This window comes from Haliotis cracherodii, unplaced genomic scaffold (assembly GCF_022045235.1).
Source record: "Haliotis cracherodii isolate W230 unplaced genomic scaffold, xgHalCrac1.p SCAF_10, whole genome shotgun sequence".
In the NCBI taxonomy this organism is placed as follows: Eukaryota; Metazoa; Mollusca; class Gastropoda; order Lepetellida; family Haliotidae; genus Haliotis; species Haliotis cracherodii.
In genome coordinates, this window is record NW_027266265.1 from 37835728 (window position 1) to 37852285 (window position 16558).

Genomic DNA, 16558 nt, shown 5'->3' on the forward strand with positions numbered 1-16558 from the left:
TTCAGTTCTGTCACTACTGTTCTGTGGTTCCAGTTTTGTCACTACTGTTCTGTGGTTCCAGTTCTGTCACTACTGTTCTGTGGTTTCAGTTCTGTCACTACTGTTCTGTGGTTTCAGTTCTGTCACGACTGTTCTGTGGTTCCAGTTCTGTCACTACTGTTCTGTGGTTTCAGTTCTGTCACTACTGTTCTGTGGTTTCAGTTCTGTCACGACTGTTCTGTGGTTCCAGTTCTGTCACTACTGTTCTGTGGTTCCAGTTCTGTCACGACTGTTCTGTGGTTTCAGTTCTGTCACTACTGTTCTGTGGTTCCAGTTCTGTCACTACTGTTCTGTGGTTCCAGTTCTGTCACTACTGTTCTGTGGTTCCAGTTCTGTCACGACTGTTCTGTGGTTTCAGTTCTGTCACTACTGTTCTGTGGTTCCAGTTCTGTCACGACTGTTCTGTGGTTCCAGTTCTGTCACTACTGTTCTGTGGTTCCAGTTCTGTCACGACTGTTCTGTGGTTTCAGTTCTGTCACGACTGTTCTGTGGTTTCAGTTCTGTCACTACTGTTCTGTGGTTTCAGTTCTGTCACGACTGATCTCTGTGGTTCAGGTTCTGTCACGACTGTTCTGTGGTTCCAGTTCTGTCACTACTGTTCTGTGGTTCAGGTTCTGTCACGACTGTTCTGTGGTTTCAGTTTCTGTCACTACTGTTCTGTGGTTCCAGTTCTGTCACTACTGTTCAGTGGTTCAGGTTCTGTCACTACTGTTCTGTGGTTCCAGTTCTGTCTCTACTGTTCTGTGGTTCCAGTTCTGTCACTACTGTTCTGTGGTTTCAGTTCTGTCACTACTGTTCTGTGGTTCCAGTTCTGTCCTGATTGTTCTGTGGTTCCAGTTCTGTCTCTACTGTTCTGTGGTTCCAGTTCTGTCACTACTGTTCTGTGGTTTCAGTTCTGTCACTACTGTTCTGTGGTTTCAGTTCTGTCACGACTGTTCTGTGGTTCCAGTTCTGTCACTACTGTTCTGTGGTTTCAGTTCTGTCACTACTGTTCTGTGGTTTCAGTTCTGTCACGACTGTTCTGTGGTTCCAGTTCTGTCACTACTGTTCTGTGGTTCCAGTTCTGTCACGACTGTTCTGTGGTTTCAGTTCTGTCACTACTGTTCTGTGGTTCCAGTTCTGTCACTACTGTTCTGTGGTTCCAGTTCTGTCACTACTGTTCTGTGGTTCCAGTTCTGTCACGACTGTTCTGTGGTTTCAGTTCTGTCACTACTGTTCTGTGGTTCCAGTTCTGTCACGACTGTTCTGTGGTTCCAGTTCTGTCACTACTGTTCTGTGGTTCCAGTTCTGTCACGACTGTTCTGTGGTTTCAGTTCTGTCACGACTGTTCTGTGGTTTCAGTTCTGTCACTACTGTTCTGTGGTTTCAGTTCTGTCACGACTGATCTCTGTGGTTCCAGTTCTGTCACTACTGTTCTGTGGTTCAGGTTCTGTCACGACTGTTCTGTGGTTTCAGTTTCTGTCACTACTGTTCTGTGGTTCCAGTTCTGTCACTACTGTTCAGTGGTTCAGGTTCTGTCACTACTGTTCTGTGGTTCCAGTTCTGTCTCTACTGTTCTGTGGTTCCAGTTCTGTCACTACTGTTCTGTGGTTTCAGTTCTGTCACTACTGTTCTGTGGTTCCAGTTCTGTCTCTACTGTTCTGTGGTTCCAGTTCTGTCTCTACTGTTCTGTGGTTCCAGTTCTGCCACGACTGTTCTGTGGTTTCAGTTCTGTCTCTACTGTTCTGTGGTTCCAGTTCTGTCTCTACTGTTCTGTGGTTTCAGTTCTGCCACGACTGTTCTGTGGTTCCAGTTCTGTCTCTACTGTTCTGTGGTTTCAGTTCTGTCTCTACTGTTCTGTGGTTTCAGTTCTGTCACTACTGTTCTGTGGTTCCAGTTCTGTCCTGATTGTTCTGTGGTTCCAGTTCTGTCTCTACTGTTCTGTGGTTTCAGTTCTGTCTCTACTGTTCTGTGGTTTCAGTTCTGTCACTACTGTTCTGTGGTTCCAGTTCTGTCCTGATTGTTCTGTGGTTCCAGTTCTGTCTCTACTGTTCTGTGGTTTCAGTTCTGTCACTACTGTTCTGTGGTTTCAGTTCTGTCACTACTGTTCTGTGGTTCCAGTTCTGTCTCTACTGTTCTGTGGTTCCAGTTCTGTCACTACTGTTCTGTGGTTCAGGTTCTGTCACTACTGTTCTGTGGTTCCAGTTCTGTCACTACTGTTCTGTGGTTCCAGTTCTGTCTCTACTGTTCTGTGGTTCCAGTTCTGTCACTACTGTTCTGTGGTTCCAGTTCTGTCTCTACTGTTCTGTGGTTCCAGTTCTGTCTCTACTGTTCTGTGGTTCCAGTTCTGCCACGACTGTTCTGTGGTTCCAGTTCTGCCACGACTGTTCTGTGGTTTCAGTTCTGTCACTACTGTTCTGTGGTTCCAGTTCTGTCACTACTGTTCTGTGGTTCCAGTTCTGTCTCTACTGTTCTGTGGTTCCAGTTCTGTCTCTACTGTTCTGTGGTTCCAGTTCTGTCACGACTGTTCTGTGGTTTCAGTTCTGTCACTACTGTTCTGTGGTTCCAGTTCTGTCACTACTGTTCTGTGGTTCCAGTTCTCTTGTTCTGGCTCTGTCATTCCAGTTCTCTTGTTCTGGCTCTGTCATTCCAGTTTCTCATTCCGGCTCAGTCATTCCAGTTTCTCATTCCGGCTCAGTCATTTCAGTTCTCTCGTTACGGCTCTGTCACTCTAGTTTTGTTTTTCCAGTCCTGTCATTCCAGTTCCCTCGTTCAGTTCAGTCAAGTTCCAGTTCTGATGTCCCAGCCTGGTCGCTTCAGTCCTATCATTCCTGTAATGCTGTAGCAACTAGGTTTAGACAGTGTTCAACCAATTTAAGTTAACTTCTTCTATGACTTTAAATCTTCCAACAACAATCTACTTACTTCAGCCAAAACAATCTCAAGTCAATAGTAACAGCTTTTATGTCAAATTTAGCAGATATTTTGTAATGTGGTAATTTTCCTAGCAATTACTCTCAAAATACTGCCAATATTGATTATTTTACTGCAAAGATATTCTTGGACCTGATTGTGTAACACCTGATGATAATCTGATGATAGTGCTCACAGAACTTCCTCTGTAACTAATCTTAGATCTGTTATATCTGTGTATGTAGGAAAGTTGTAGATAATTTGCATCTTTATTGCCTCCATCATTAGGAGGTGCCCTAAAGCCTGGCTGTATGAACTAAGTCTGGAATGGTAGAAAGATGACAATTGACTCACAAGTGACCAGGGTCCACTTGCACAAAGCGATCCTAGCGCTATGATGATCGTAACTCCCATACTTTAGCATGGGCTTACCATGGTCTTAGCGCTAAGATCGTTTTGTGCAAGAGGGCCCTGGATTAGAAACTCCTTTTAATACAGTGGCCCTTGGGGATTCCGGGTTAGAGTTGATCTCGAGCAACTAAATGGATCGGGTGGTCAGGCTCGGGGCTTAAATTAATTGCATACCATGGTATTCCAGAGTGTTTCATCCAGACTCGATTATTTATCACTAATAGAAATCAGTGTTCACAATCTCCATGTCCTGGTTTCTGCCTAAAATAATTTCAGTTTTGTTGCAAATATGCTTATCCCCATCTATTTACTATTAGTTTAAGGCTTCAAATCATGACGGGTGTTGGGGTAGCCTTGTGGTTTGGGATGCTCGTCACATTGAAGACCTGGGTTTAATTCCACACTTGGGTACAAAGTGTGAAGCCAATTATGCCACCCCTGCCGTGATATTGCTGGAATATTGCTAAGAGCAGCATAAAATCATACTCACTAAAATCACGAATACCATGACGTCATTGATATTTAAAGGTCAAGGGTAGTGGTTTGCCTTTCCAAATATATAAGCGTCAATTTTGAAGGCCACTTTATAGACGGCGACATATGGTATTGAGGAGTCGTTTAATGATTATTACATCTTGGTCTCATTCTTTTCAGAGGACATGAATGAGAATAGCACCACAAAATTCTAAAAAAAACTGATGTCAAGCTGATATCAGTGTTTTCCTCTTACAATGGCAATAGTATTAAGAAGTTTGCAAAATTTGTATTGTTTGCTTTGAAAAAGCAACATATTTTTTATCAATCATGTATAAACATGAAATATAGTTAAATTTTCTTGTATGTATGCATCAATTGTGTGTCTGTTTGTACAGTACTGTTGATAATGCTCTGGACATGTACGATATGCTGCTGGCTCCATTGTATGAATAATACACTCAAACTGTGACGTCCATGTATTGTAACCTCGTTTCAGAATGTCATAACACTGTATGGCTTAATCTCTGTTGTGTCACAGAACTGTCAAGTATGGACAATACGTTCCATGTTTATTCATAGGCTTCATCAGCAGCACACTATCATTCACTAATGACAATGTTTTCTTGAACACATTGTCTCATACTTCACTTACATTAACTATACTTTTATTGAGAATTGTTATGAGTGAGTTAGTGAGTATGGTTTTACGCGGCTTTTAGCAATATATCATGGCGGGTGACACAAGAAATGGGCTTCACACATTGTACCCATGTCGGGAATCGAACCCGGGTCTTCGGTGTGATGAGCGAACGCTTTAACCATTAGGCTACCCAACCGTCCCTAGAATTGTTATGATGGTGAATGTTACTCTATTATGAAAAGAGACCGCCTCTGCGAGGTGGTTCAATCCCCGACCACTTCATACCTAAAGACGTTAAAAGATGGTACTTCTTGTTAACCTGTCTGGGGCTCAGCATTTAAAGGGGGCTAAAACCAGGACTGGTCATCTAGGAGTGAGTATACTTTGTCTGAGTGGGGTACCGTATTCAACCCATTAAGCGCCCCACTCCCAATAAGTGCCCCCCCTCCCCCCGTTCCGAAAATTTATATAGTAATTATTTCGTTTTAAATGAAAATCGTCATTCAGTAAATTTGATCAAAACTTGATCGATGTATCAGTCACATGCTGAAGTGGTGCCTTTTGCTATTTTGTAATTTTTTTAAATTTTTCTTTTTGCTATTGAGGAATGTTTCAAAACTTCATTTCTCCCTGTATCCATGGGCACAAGTAAGACTTAGCTGAAATGGAGGTAGGTGTTGTTTCTGGAGCAGCACTAAAAAACAGTTCAGCAGTGTTGAATCAAACATGTATTATTCAGGGGTTGAAGTGGTGCCTATTGCTATTTAGGACTTTAGATATTTTTTTTTCCTGTTTCCATGGCAAGAAGTTTTACTTTGACTACATCTAAAAAACTAATAGGTATTCTTCCTTGAAACAATGCACACATATGACCAGTTTGTCATCTGGAGCCTTTTGCTATTTAGGATTATTAGAATTTATATTTTTCCGTTTCCCTGGCAACAAATTTGACTTTGACTGTTCATGTTGGTGTGTAACTGACATAGAAATACAAAGTTTCGAATCCCAATTCCATGGTATTGTTTTGATTGCTCAATAACTACTCTTGTATACAGATCAGGTAGAAATTCTACTTCAAGTGGGCTTAACAGGCAGATAATTTGTTCTTTCGAACTTCTTGTGGCCGGGGGATTTGTCATCTTCTGATGACTCTTGTTGATATGTGACAAGACCCGTGATTTGCCAAGATCGATGCTCATGATCTCAGTCACTTGATTGTCCGGTCCCGACTTGAATATTTACAGACCATATATATAGGAATGTAAACCAACAAAATGTGTTTGGTCCAAAAATTAATACACGATCTGATTTTTAAAAATTTTATGTGGAAATTTAATATGTCGTAAGGGTGCTTTGCGTTTATCAATGTATTTTGAATGTAAGTATACAACAGAAACTGAACAGCTTAAGACGGATTGCCCATACAGGGCAAATCTGGATTAGCATGACCTTGAGTCAAGCGTGTGGTAATAGTGAGGGCTATCCACATAATACCTTAATATCTTCACGGCATTATGCACATGACTTGTGCTCCAGCTGCACCTTTATTTGTGTTCTTGTTGCATACGTAATTGGATTGCCTCCATGGTCTAGTGGATAGAGCGTCTGCCCGGAGAGCAGAAGGTCGGTGGTTCAATCCCCGGCCACATCATACCAAATGACGTAAAAAGATGGTACTTGTCGTTCTCTGATGGCACTTGTCGGTTCAGAGTCAGTGGACTGTGTCTGAGTGGGGTGTCCGTGTTAGACAGGGAGGGTTAGGAGTCAGTGTATTTGCCTGAGTAGTGTGTCCATGTTAGACAGTGGTGGTTATGGAGTCAGTGGACTGTGTCTGAGTGGGGTATCCATGTTAGACAGTGGTGGTTATGGAGTCAGTGGACTGTGTCTGAGTGGGGTATCCATGTTAGACAGTGGTGGTTCGGAGTCAGTGGACTGTGTCTGAGTGGGGTGTCCATGTTAGACAGTGGTGGTTATGGAGTCAGTGGACTGTGTCTGAGTGGGGTATCCATGTAAGACAGTGGTGGTTCGGAGTCAGTGGACTGTGTCTGAGTGGGGTATCCATGTTAGACAGTGGTGGTTCGGAGTCAGTGGACTGTGTCTGAGTGGTGTGTCCATGTTAGACAGTGGTTGTTATGGAGTTAGTGTATGTGTCTGAGTGGCATTTTATTCTAAGAGTGACATATTAAGAAGATATTTTTACTCTTGTGTGTTATCATATTGTAAATATTATTTATAAGGAATAAACAATATTTATTATGCTTGTCTTAGGCTTGCATAATACAATTTTTGCAATGTGGAAACACTCGGCTGATAAACTATTATTATTTTTATTTTATTTAATGTATTTTTTTATTTATTTTTATTTATTTTCTTTATTTATCTTTTTTTTTTTTTTTTTTTTTTTTTTTTTTTTTTTTTTTTTTTTTATTATTATTATTTTTTATATATATATATTTTTTTTTTGAGTAATTTTGTCAATTAGTAGCTTTTTGTCTGTAAAAGTTAATTTTCAATTTTAGATAGAAAACACTTGCTGGAATATGTGTTGACAATTTAAAGTTAATTTTGTTAATATTCAAGCTATTTGTTAGGACACCATGTTATGTACATAATGTGGGTTGAATGATCCAGCAGAAAGTTTGGTATCTTAACATTCACACTGTTTTAGGTGTATAATATTACAATGTCAATAACATCAGTCAACAAATATGACATTAATACTTTCATAGTCCCTATTTAGTTGGTGTGGAACTCATTAGTCTGAAAAGTTAGTTGACAAGTCCTTTTTTATACAGATATGATTACATGAGTCAACAAGGTGATGATAAGGCTGATCACTGTCCTCTTAAAATGTTCAGAAAGTAGATCAGGCGCTTGGTAACAAAACCCATTAGTCTGAAAATGAGTGAGTATGGTTTTACACCGCTTTTAGCTGTATTCCAGCAATATCATGGCAGGGGGACACCAGAAATGGGCTTCACACATTGTACCCATGTTGGAATTCGAACACAGGTCTTCAGCGTGACAAGCAAACGCTTTAACCACTAGGCTACCCCACCGCCCCTATTAGTCTGAAATGTTAGTTGACAAGTCTACTTTTATACAGATATGATTACGTAAGTCAACAAGGTGATGATACGGCTCACTGTCCTCTAAAAATGTTCAGAAAGTAGATCAGGCGCTTGGTAACAGGTTCATCAAATGTATCAGCAGCTTAGACTCAGTGTGTCACACTTGACCTGAACAGAACAAAACCAAGCAGGGACAGCAATGGAGAAATTTATTTAAGTGTCACATTTAAGTGCCATGTTAAAGTTCTATCTTATTGTGTCATTTTTAAGAGCCATCTTTAAGTGACATGTTTATGTGTTATTTTTGAGTGGCGTCTCTAAGCGTCATGTTCAAGTGGTATCTTTCAGTGTCATGTTCAAGTGATATCTTTAAGTTGTATCTTTAAGTGTCATGTTCAAGTGGTTTTCTTTAAATGTCACGTTCAAGTGGAATCTATAAGTGTCATGTTCAAGTGGAATCTATAAGTGTCATGTTCAAGTGGTATCTTTCAGTGTCATCTTTAGGAGTCACTTTTAAGATTCAAGTTAGGAAATGTTTAGGAATCATGTTTAAACACCATATTAAAGTGTACCAATATGAAAAGACTGACCTGAAATGAAGACCATCACAAGCTGTCACATCACTGTTAACTTTCTTCAACTTCAGAGTCCAGTTTAACACAGTCCCATGAAAACTCAGGAGTGCTGTTGACAAAGCATTTCCATTCCCGTTTTAGTCAAAGTCTCTCCAAGACACAGTCCATCAAAGTTCACGGCACTTCTTCACCGAGGTTGAAAATGAAAGAGAATGACTTTCACAGTTCATCCCTCCACCTCCAGCATAGTAGGGACTGCATCTCAACTAGTTGCCTATCACTGTCATCGTCTCTCGGCACACGATCAGGTGACAGTCTGGTACATACACTCCTCGATGACTGACTGATTAACTGGTGGAGGCTAGTCTAGAGGCTGGAGGCCAGAAGTGAACTTGGTTCTGGCTCTGCCTCTCACAGTCACTGCCTGGTGTTACACACTGACTGAGCCCACTATGGTTGTTAAGGGCCTTATGCCTTGCTAAGCTCTAAGCAGTAGGGTATATCACACTGCGATGGACTGACTGTCCTTAGCTTCGTTGTCAGTGGACATGCATAGATTGTGGGGAAGGATTGTGTCCTGAATTATGGGGGATGATATGTGTAGTTGGACTGCTTGCTGGAAGGAGTAATTGTGTAGGGTGGAAGGTTCATATTTATTCAATGCCTGTCCTTTTCATCCATGACTATAAGACTATATAAGGTTTATATCATTGTTAGGAGCATGGAGTTTGCTGATTTGAACACTTGGACATAAGTGTTTAGTTGGGAGTTCTATTATCATTAAGGGGAAACAGAAGCAGAATTTTATACAGAATCTCATGAATTTTGTTGCATAATTGTGTTGATATTCATTTGGTTTGCATCTCCTGTAGGGGAGGTGGGGTAGTCTAGTGGTTAAAGCATTTGCTGGTCACGCTGAGGATCCGGGTTCGATTCCCGACATGGGTACATTGTGTGAAGCTCATTTCTGGTATCCCTGCCTTGATATTGCTGGATTATTGCTAAAAGTGGCGTAAAACCATACTCTCACTCACTCACTCACTCACTCACTCACTCACTCACTCACTCACTCACTCGTGGCTGTGGGTTTCACCGAAGTGGTGAATGTCTGAGACCTGCATCACTTGAGGCTTTCCTCCCATGTTAAGCTGACATACCGTGGTATAACTGAAATGTTAAAAGTGATGTTAAACCCAACTCACTCACTCACTCACTCACTCACTCACTCTAGTACATTGTTCATGTCACTGGTTGGCTTTCAAAATGTTATGTGGAACAATTATTTCATCTTTGTCAGCTATTGCTGTCTGATCTAAAGAACAAGCAGAAACAAATATAGTACAGTATTAGTTTCTAGATAAGATCAATTTTCTATTGATTAAAAGAAAAAATTATTGCTTTATAAAAATAGAAACAGTTTTGGCGGCAGCAAGTTCTGTTGTGGCCTTGAGACAAGAATAAGTGAAATATTAGCCTTCTTCAAATGTTTCAAATGACATTTTCCATATTTTATGTTTATGAAACAAACTAATCAAGGCACCTGTGTACAGTACCTGGTACATGAAGTAGGAATGTTTGGTAGGACTGTCTGTCTGGTGTAGGGGGCACAGGTGGCCCAGTCCTCTAAGGCGCCCTAATTCGCTGTGCAGAGTTGCATCCCCTGGACACACCAGTAACCTATGATTGTGGGTTCGAATCCCGGTTCTCCCCGATTATGTTTCTAGGTTTGTCAGCACCATACCCGTGCTCGTGGGTTTCACCGAAGTGGTAAACGTCTTAGACCTGCATCACTTCGGGCTTTCCTCCCACATTAAGCTGACACGCCTTGATATAACTGGAATACTGTTAAAAGTGGCGTTAAACCCAACTCACTCACTCACTCACTCACTGTCTGGTGTAGCAGTAGGAACACATACACATTACTTTTACTTTGTCTGTAGACCGCCTCCGTGGTCTAGTGGTAGAGCGTCCCCCCGGAGAGCGGAAGGTCAGGGGTTCGATCTCCGGCCGCGTCATACCAAAAGACGTTAAAAGATGGTACTTGTTGTTACCCTGTCTGGCGCTCAGCGTTAAGGGGCTAGAACAAGGACTTGTCAGCTCGGAGTCAGTATACTGTGTCTGAGTTGGGTATTCATGTTAAACTGCGGCATGGTATCTCAGTGAAGTAGCACTATAAATCGGCATCAGTCCGAACAAGCACACACACACACACACACACACACACACACACACACACACACACACACACACACACACACACACACACACACACACACACACACACACACACACACACACACACACACATGCATGTCGCCATATGACGTGAGGTGGGGCTTTGGTTGTGAGTGGACAGGGATGAAAATGAAAAAATGAATTCACTTTTGTGGCCTCAGTGTTATCTTTTATATACAGGTTAACACACTTTACAGACTCATCTTGTTCAGTTGCCATGATCAACACATGTTTAAACTGATACTATATGTGTTTTAGGCACAGTGATTATGACATTTCCGATCATTTGTGTTTCCAGTTAAGATTAAGCAAAGTTTTTAGAAGCTAATTTAGGTGTTGGAGTACTGTTAGTGTAATCAGGAATAATTTAGATAGATAGAAATGTATTGTCCCAGTGATGCACCAAGTTTTGAATATTGCCATTTAATGAGTGTATATGAAAGACGTAGACAATTTTCATGAAACACCTTCCGGCCGACAAATATGACTCATTTTACTAATGACATTGCTCCCAAATGTGCATTGTTTTGTTATGAATGAGCCTGTTCCTTCACAGCTGTTAGTCATGTGAGAGTATTGTTGGAATACATGTAGGGGGCGGGGATGGGGACACATGGAGAGATGGGTGTGGCACATGGAGAGATGGGTGTGACACATGGAGAGGTGGTTGTGACACATGGATAAAGTGGGTGTGACACACGGAGAGATGGGTGTGGCACATAGAGAGATGGGTGTGACACATGGAGAGATTGGTTAGACACATGGAGAGACTGGTGACACATGGAGATATGGGTGTGACACATGGAGAGATGGGTGTGGCACATGGAGAAATGGGTGTGGCACATGGAGAGATTGGTGTGACACATGGAGAGATGGGTGTGACACATGGAGTGGTGGGTGTGACACATAGAGAGATGGGTGTGGCACATAGAGAGATTGGTGTGACACACGGAGAGATTGGGGTGACACATGGAGAGATGGGTGTGACACATGGAGAGATTGGTGTGACACATGGAGTGATGGGTGTGACACATGGAGAGATTGGTGTGACACATGGAGAGATTGGTGTGACACATGGAGTGATGGGTGTGATACAAGGATACAGTGGGTGTGATACATGGATAGAGTGGGTGTGACACATGGATAGAGTGGGTGTGACATGGATAGAGTAGGTGTGACACATGGAGATATGGGTGTGACACATGGAGTGATGGGTGTGATACAAGGATACAGTGGGTGTGATACATGGATAGAGTGGGTGTGACACATGGATAGAGTGGGTGTGACACATGGATATGTGGGTGTGACACATGGATAGAGTGGGTGTGACACATGGATAGAGTGGGTGTGACACATGGATATGTGGGTGTGACACATGGATAGAGTAGGTGTGACACATGGATAGAGTAGGTGTGACACAAGGATAGAGTGGGTGTGACACATGGAAATGTGGGTGTGACACATGGATAGAGTGGGTGTGACACATGGAAATGTGGGTGTGACACATGGATAGAGTAGGTGTGACACAAGGATAGAGTGGGTGTGACACATGGAAATGTGGGTGTGACACATGGATAGAGTGGGTGTGACACATGGATATGTGGGTGTGACACATGGATAGAGTAGATGTGACACATGGAAATGTGGGTGTGACACAGGGATGGAGTGGGTGTGACACATGGAAATGTGGGTGTGACACAGGGATGGAGTGGGTGTGACACATGGATATGTGGGTGTGACACATGGATAGAGTGGGTGTGACACATGGAAATGTGGGTGTGACACATGGATAGAGTGGGTGTGACACATGGAAATGTGGGTGTGACACATGGATAGAGTGGGTGTGACACATGGAAATGTGGGTGTGACACATGGATAGAGTGGGTGTGACACATGGATAGAGTGGGTGTGACATGGATAGAGTAGGTGTGACACATGGAAATGTGGGTGTGACACAGGGATGGAGCAGGTGTGACACATGGAGAAATGGGTGTGACACAGGGAGCTGAGGATGACAAATGGGCACCTGGTTTTTGACAAGTTGAGACATTGAATCGGAAAGAAAGGCCTATAATATAATGTAACAAGTTTTTGTTTTATGTTTTGGATGGATAAATATAGCTCTTGTTTTGTGCTTGTCTTTAAGGAATTGCATATGCAGGTGCTCCAACTGATGATCACTCACCAGCCTCTCACATCCTTGCATACTTCACAGTCCACATCTTCATGCAGTGTGACAGCTAATGCGTGTTGAGTTAAGGTTGGGCTATAAAGGAAGTGCATCTGGAATTCAAATGCAACCTCTTTTCCTTTCCTGCAACCCGTGTGCAAAAAAACCTCTTAATTTAATCATTAATTAATCAAACAGGGCATGGCCATGAGAGGAATGTATTGTCTAGACTTGCTGGTAATGGCTGTGACATTATTGCAGATCAGTTCTTGGTGTAGTTTGAGATGTGTTTGTTCGAAGGTAATGGGGCATAAATGCCAGGTTACGTGTCTGTTTTCTTCATCAAACGAGGTGGTATAAGTGACCCAGTCATCTAAGGCACCAAAATTATACGTACAGAGTTGTGTCCCTTTGGCAGACCCGAACCTGTGATTGTGGGTTGAATCCAGTTTGCTCTGATTATGGTTCTAGGTATGTTAGCACCATACCTGTACTTGTGGGTTGCACCAAAGTGGCAAGCATGTGAGACCTGCATCACTTTGGGCTTTCCTCCCACATTAAGCTGACACATTAATCATGAACAACAATTATCATGAAAAACTAAGGTTGAAGGTCTCATGTAAAGCCAGTTGTAAATTGTTTCATGATTTATGTTTGCAGAGTACGTCTTTTCCAGAGAGTCAGTTTGATGTTCATACACTTTCCTTATGGTCAGAAATAACTACGTTTATATTCCACATTGCACATACCATTGTAACAGAACCGCCTACCTGGTCTTGTGGTAGAGCGTCCGCCCGGAGAGCGGAAGGTCCGGGGTTCGATCCCTGGCTGCGTCATACCAAAAGACGTTTAAAGATGGTACTTGTTGTTACCCTGTCTGGCACTCGGCATTAGGGGCTAAAACAAGGGCTGGTCAGCTCGAAGTCAGTATACTGTGTCTGAGTGGGGTATTCATGTTAAACTGCGGCATGGTATCTCAGTGAGTTTGCACTTTAAATCAGCATTGGTCCGGACTATATAAGTGCAATAATCTTGGATGCGACGTTAAACCAAATTTCACCTCACCTCACCTCACCATTGTAACACCTAGCATTAGCAATGTACAGAGTCATTGCATGTGCTCAGTGAAACAACAGTCTCTCAAGCCTCTCAACAAGCTTCTCACATAGCTTTGATTGTTTCAGCCAAGGAACATTTGGATCTCTATCACGGAACATTTTTTGAATTACCGATCGTCAATCTTGATGCTTTTTTTCTGTTTTTTCCAAGGGCCATTACACAAGGTGAACTTAGAACTACAACTGTTATATAACTCCCATGCTTTAACTGAGACTGTTGCGGTGGGGTAGCCTGTTGGTTAGAGCATTCGCTTGTCACGCCGAAGGCCCTGGTTCGATTCCCCACAAGGGTACAATGTGTGAAGCCCATTTCTGGTGCCCCAGGCTGTGATATTGCTGGAATATTGCTAAAAGTAGCATAAAACCATACTCACTCACTCACTCACTTTCACAGAGACTAATAACATTGGTGGAGCAAGGCTTGGTGGAGCAGGGATGAATGCTTTCAGTAAGATGGATGTCCAGGTCATGTCTCATGAATTGTTATGGCACAGAATGAGCAGTTACAGCCAGGTTAATGTTGGAGAAAAGCCCAAAATAGATACATGTTTACTTCTGTGAAGGTTTTGTAGCTACATGTTCTCTTATTGTGCCTACAGATCCAAGTATAACACTAGAAAAAGAAAGATCCCGAGGCAGAGGGAGATGAAGGCAGAATCAGTTGGAGATGAAGGCAGAATCAGTTGTAGGCACAATGAGCTGTAGGCACAATCAGCTGTAGGCACAATCAGCTGTAGGCACAATCAACAGCAGGCACAATCAGCTGTAGGTACAATCAGTCATAGTACAATCAGCTGTAGGAACAATCAGTTGTAGGCACAATCAGCTGTAGGCACAATCAGACGTAGTACAATCCGCTGTAGGCACAATCAGTTGTAGGCACAATCAGCTGTAGGCACAATCATCTGTTGAAGGATCAACAGCAGGCACAATACACTGTAGGCACAATCATATGTAGGCATAATCAACTGTAAGCATAAATCAGATGTAGCACAATCAACAACAGGCACAATCAGATGCAGCACAATCAACAACAGACACGATCAGATGTAGCACAATCAACAACAGGCACAATCAGATGTAGCACAATCAATAACAGGCACAATCAGATGCAGCACAATCAACAACAGACACGATCAGATGCTAAGCACAATCAACAACAGGCACAATCATACAATCAACAACAGGCACAATCAGCAGTAGGATAATGAACAACAGGCAGAACAACAGGCAGAGCAATCAACAACAGGCACAATCAGCTGTGGAACAATCAACAACGGGCACATCAGCTGTAGAACAATCAACAACAAATACAATCAGATGTAGAATGATCCACCAATCAGCTGTAGCACAATTAACAACAGGCACAATCAGCTATAGCACAATCAGCAGCAGGCACAAACAGCTGTTCAAATACTTTTCCAAACAACTCAAGTTGACCGACCACCTGTACATCACTCAGTACGAAATATTAGGAGAAAAGTTGTTTGTTTAAATCTCTACTTTTAGATTTCTCTTAAAAGCTGAACACTTTTTGTGCATACCGATTTAAGTAAGTTCTATGACTTCACTTGTCAGTGTTTGGGGAAGAGTGAGATTTTGTTAGAGCAAACTACAATCATGTCAGACAGACCTTGGAGAATCTCTCTCAGAATAAGGAGTTGTTTGTTCTGTATAATAAAAACTAAACAAGCGCATCCAAGTAATATTGATAAGACTGGCAGAAAACATTTCACTGTACCTTTTTACTGCTCCAGTATTTGTCCTATTGGTGATGGGGGCACGGGTGGAGTCATCTACAGTGCCACAATTCACTGTACGGAGTTGCATCCCTTGGGCACCCCAGCAATGTTTGATTGTGGGTTCGAATCCTGGTTCGCCCCAATTATGTTTCTAGGTTTGTCAGCACCATACCCGTGCCTGTGGGTTTCACCACAGTGGTAACAGAGACTTGGTGGTGTATGGAGAATGTGGAAGATTCCCTCTCTATGTATATTCAAATATAAAAGTTATTAAATACTGGCTGAGTCTTATTGACATGCCCTCATATAGATTGCCAAAAAAGTGTTATAATATGATGAGAGTTTATGATAATAATGGGAAAAGAACCTGGGTTACAGGTGTTAGAGAATTACTTTTCAGTTGTGGCTTTGGTGATATTTGGCAAAACCAAAATGTGTATTCCAAATTAATGTTTATACTTTCATTAACCCAGAGATTAAAGGATATTTTTTTACAATCTTGGACTGCATCATTAACTCTAACAAACAAGTGCTCTTATTACAAAATGTTTAAATCAGAAATAATTATGGAAGATTATTTATCAAAAGTTAATGTTAAAAAATTTCGAACAGCTCTTTCACGTTTGAGATGTTCTTCTCACGACCTTTTAATAGAAACCGGGCGTTATGCAAACATTCCTCGTGAAGAAAGGATCTGTAATCTATGTAGTTTAAACTCAGTAGAAGATGAATTTTATTTCTTACTTGTATGTCCAGTGTATTTACACCTTAGAGAAAAAATACCTGCAAGCTTATTATTACAGGTACCCTAATATTATTAAATTTGTTACACTGCTGTCAAACACACAAAGAAGTATCTTACAAAATGTTTCCATGTACATATATTATGCCTCTTTATACCGACAGAACATTATGAAAGAATAATCTTAGCTGCTTGGTATTTGGAAACTTTTGTGTATATACATTAAGTACACTTTTATAGATATTTGCCATTTGAATAAACTACAAACAAAAGAGTTAGAAATGGTATTAAACTATTAGGCTGTCATATGATATTGTGGGACCTGATATTACAAATGGTTTAGTATAGTTATATGTATATGAAATGATATGATGTGACATGACATGATGTGATATGATATGATAAGTGTTGTGGTGTGATATGATACATGAGGGGGTATGATGCAA

The 16558-nt window shown here is 41.6% G+C and overlaps 2 protein-coding genes across 2 annotated transcripts in view; one reads left to right on the top strand and one right to left on the bottom strand.

Annotated features, from left to right (window-relative positions):
• Positions 1–8331, bottom strand: part of LOC139454350 (probable G-protein coupled receptor B0563.6) — a 52438-nt gene extending 44107 nt beyond the window's left edge. The window contains exon 1 of the mRNA XM_071235990.1: positions 8121–8331. The gene's annotated coding sequence lies outside the window, so the exon portion shown is untranslated. The remainder of the gene's footprint in view (positions 1–8120) is intronic.
• Positions 1–16558, top strand: part of LOC139454351 (probable ATP-dependent RNA helicase DHX35) — a 149047-nt gene that overhangs the window by 97967 nt on the left and 34522 nt on the right. The window lies entirely within an intron of this gene.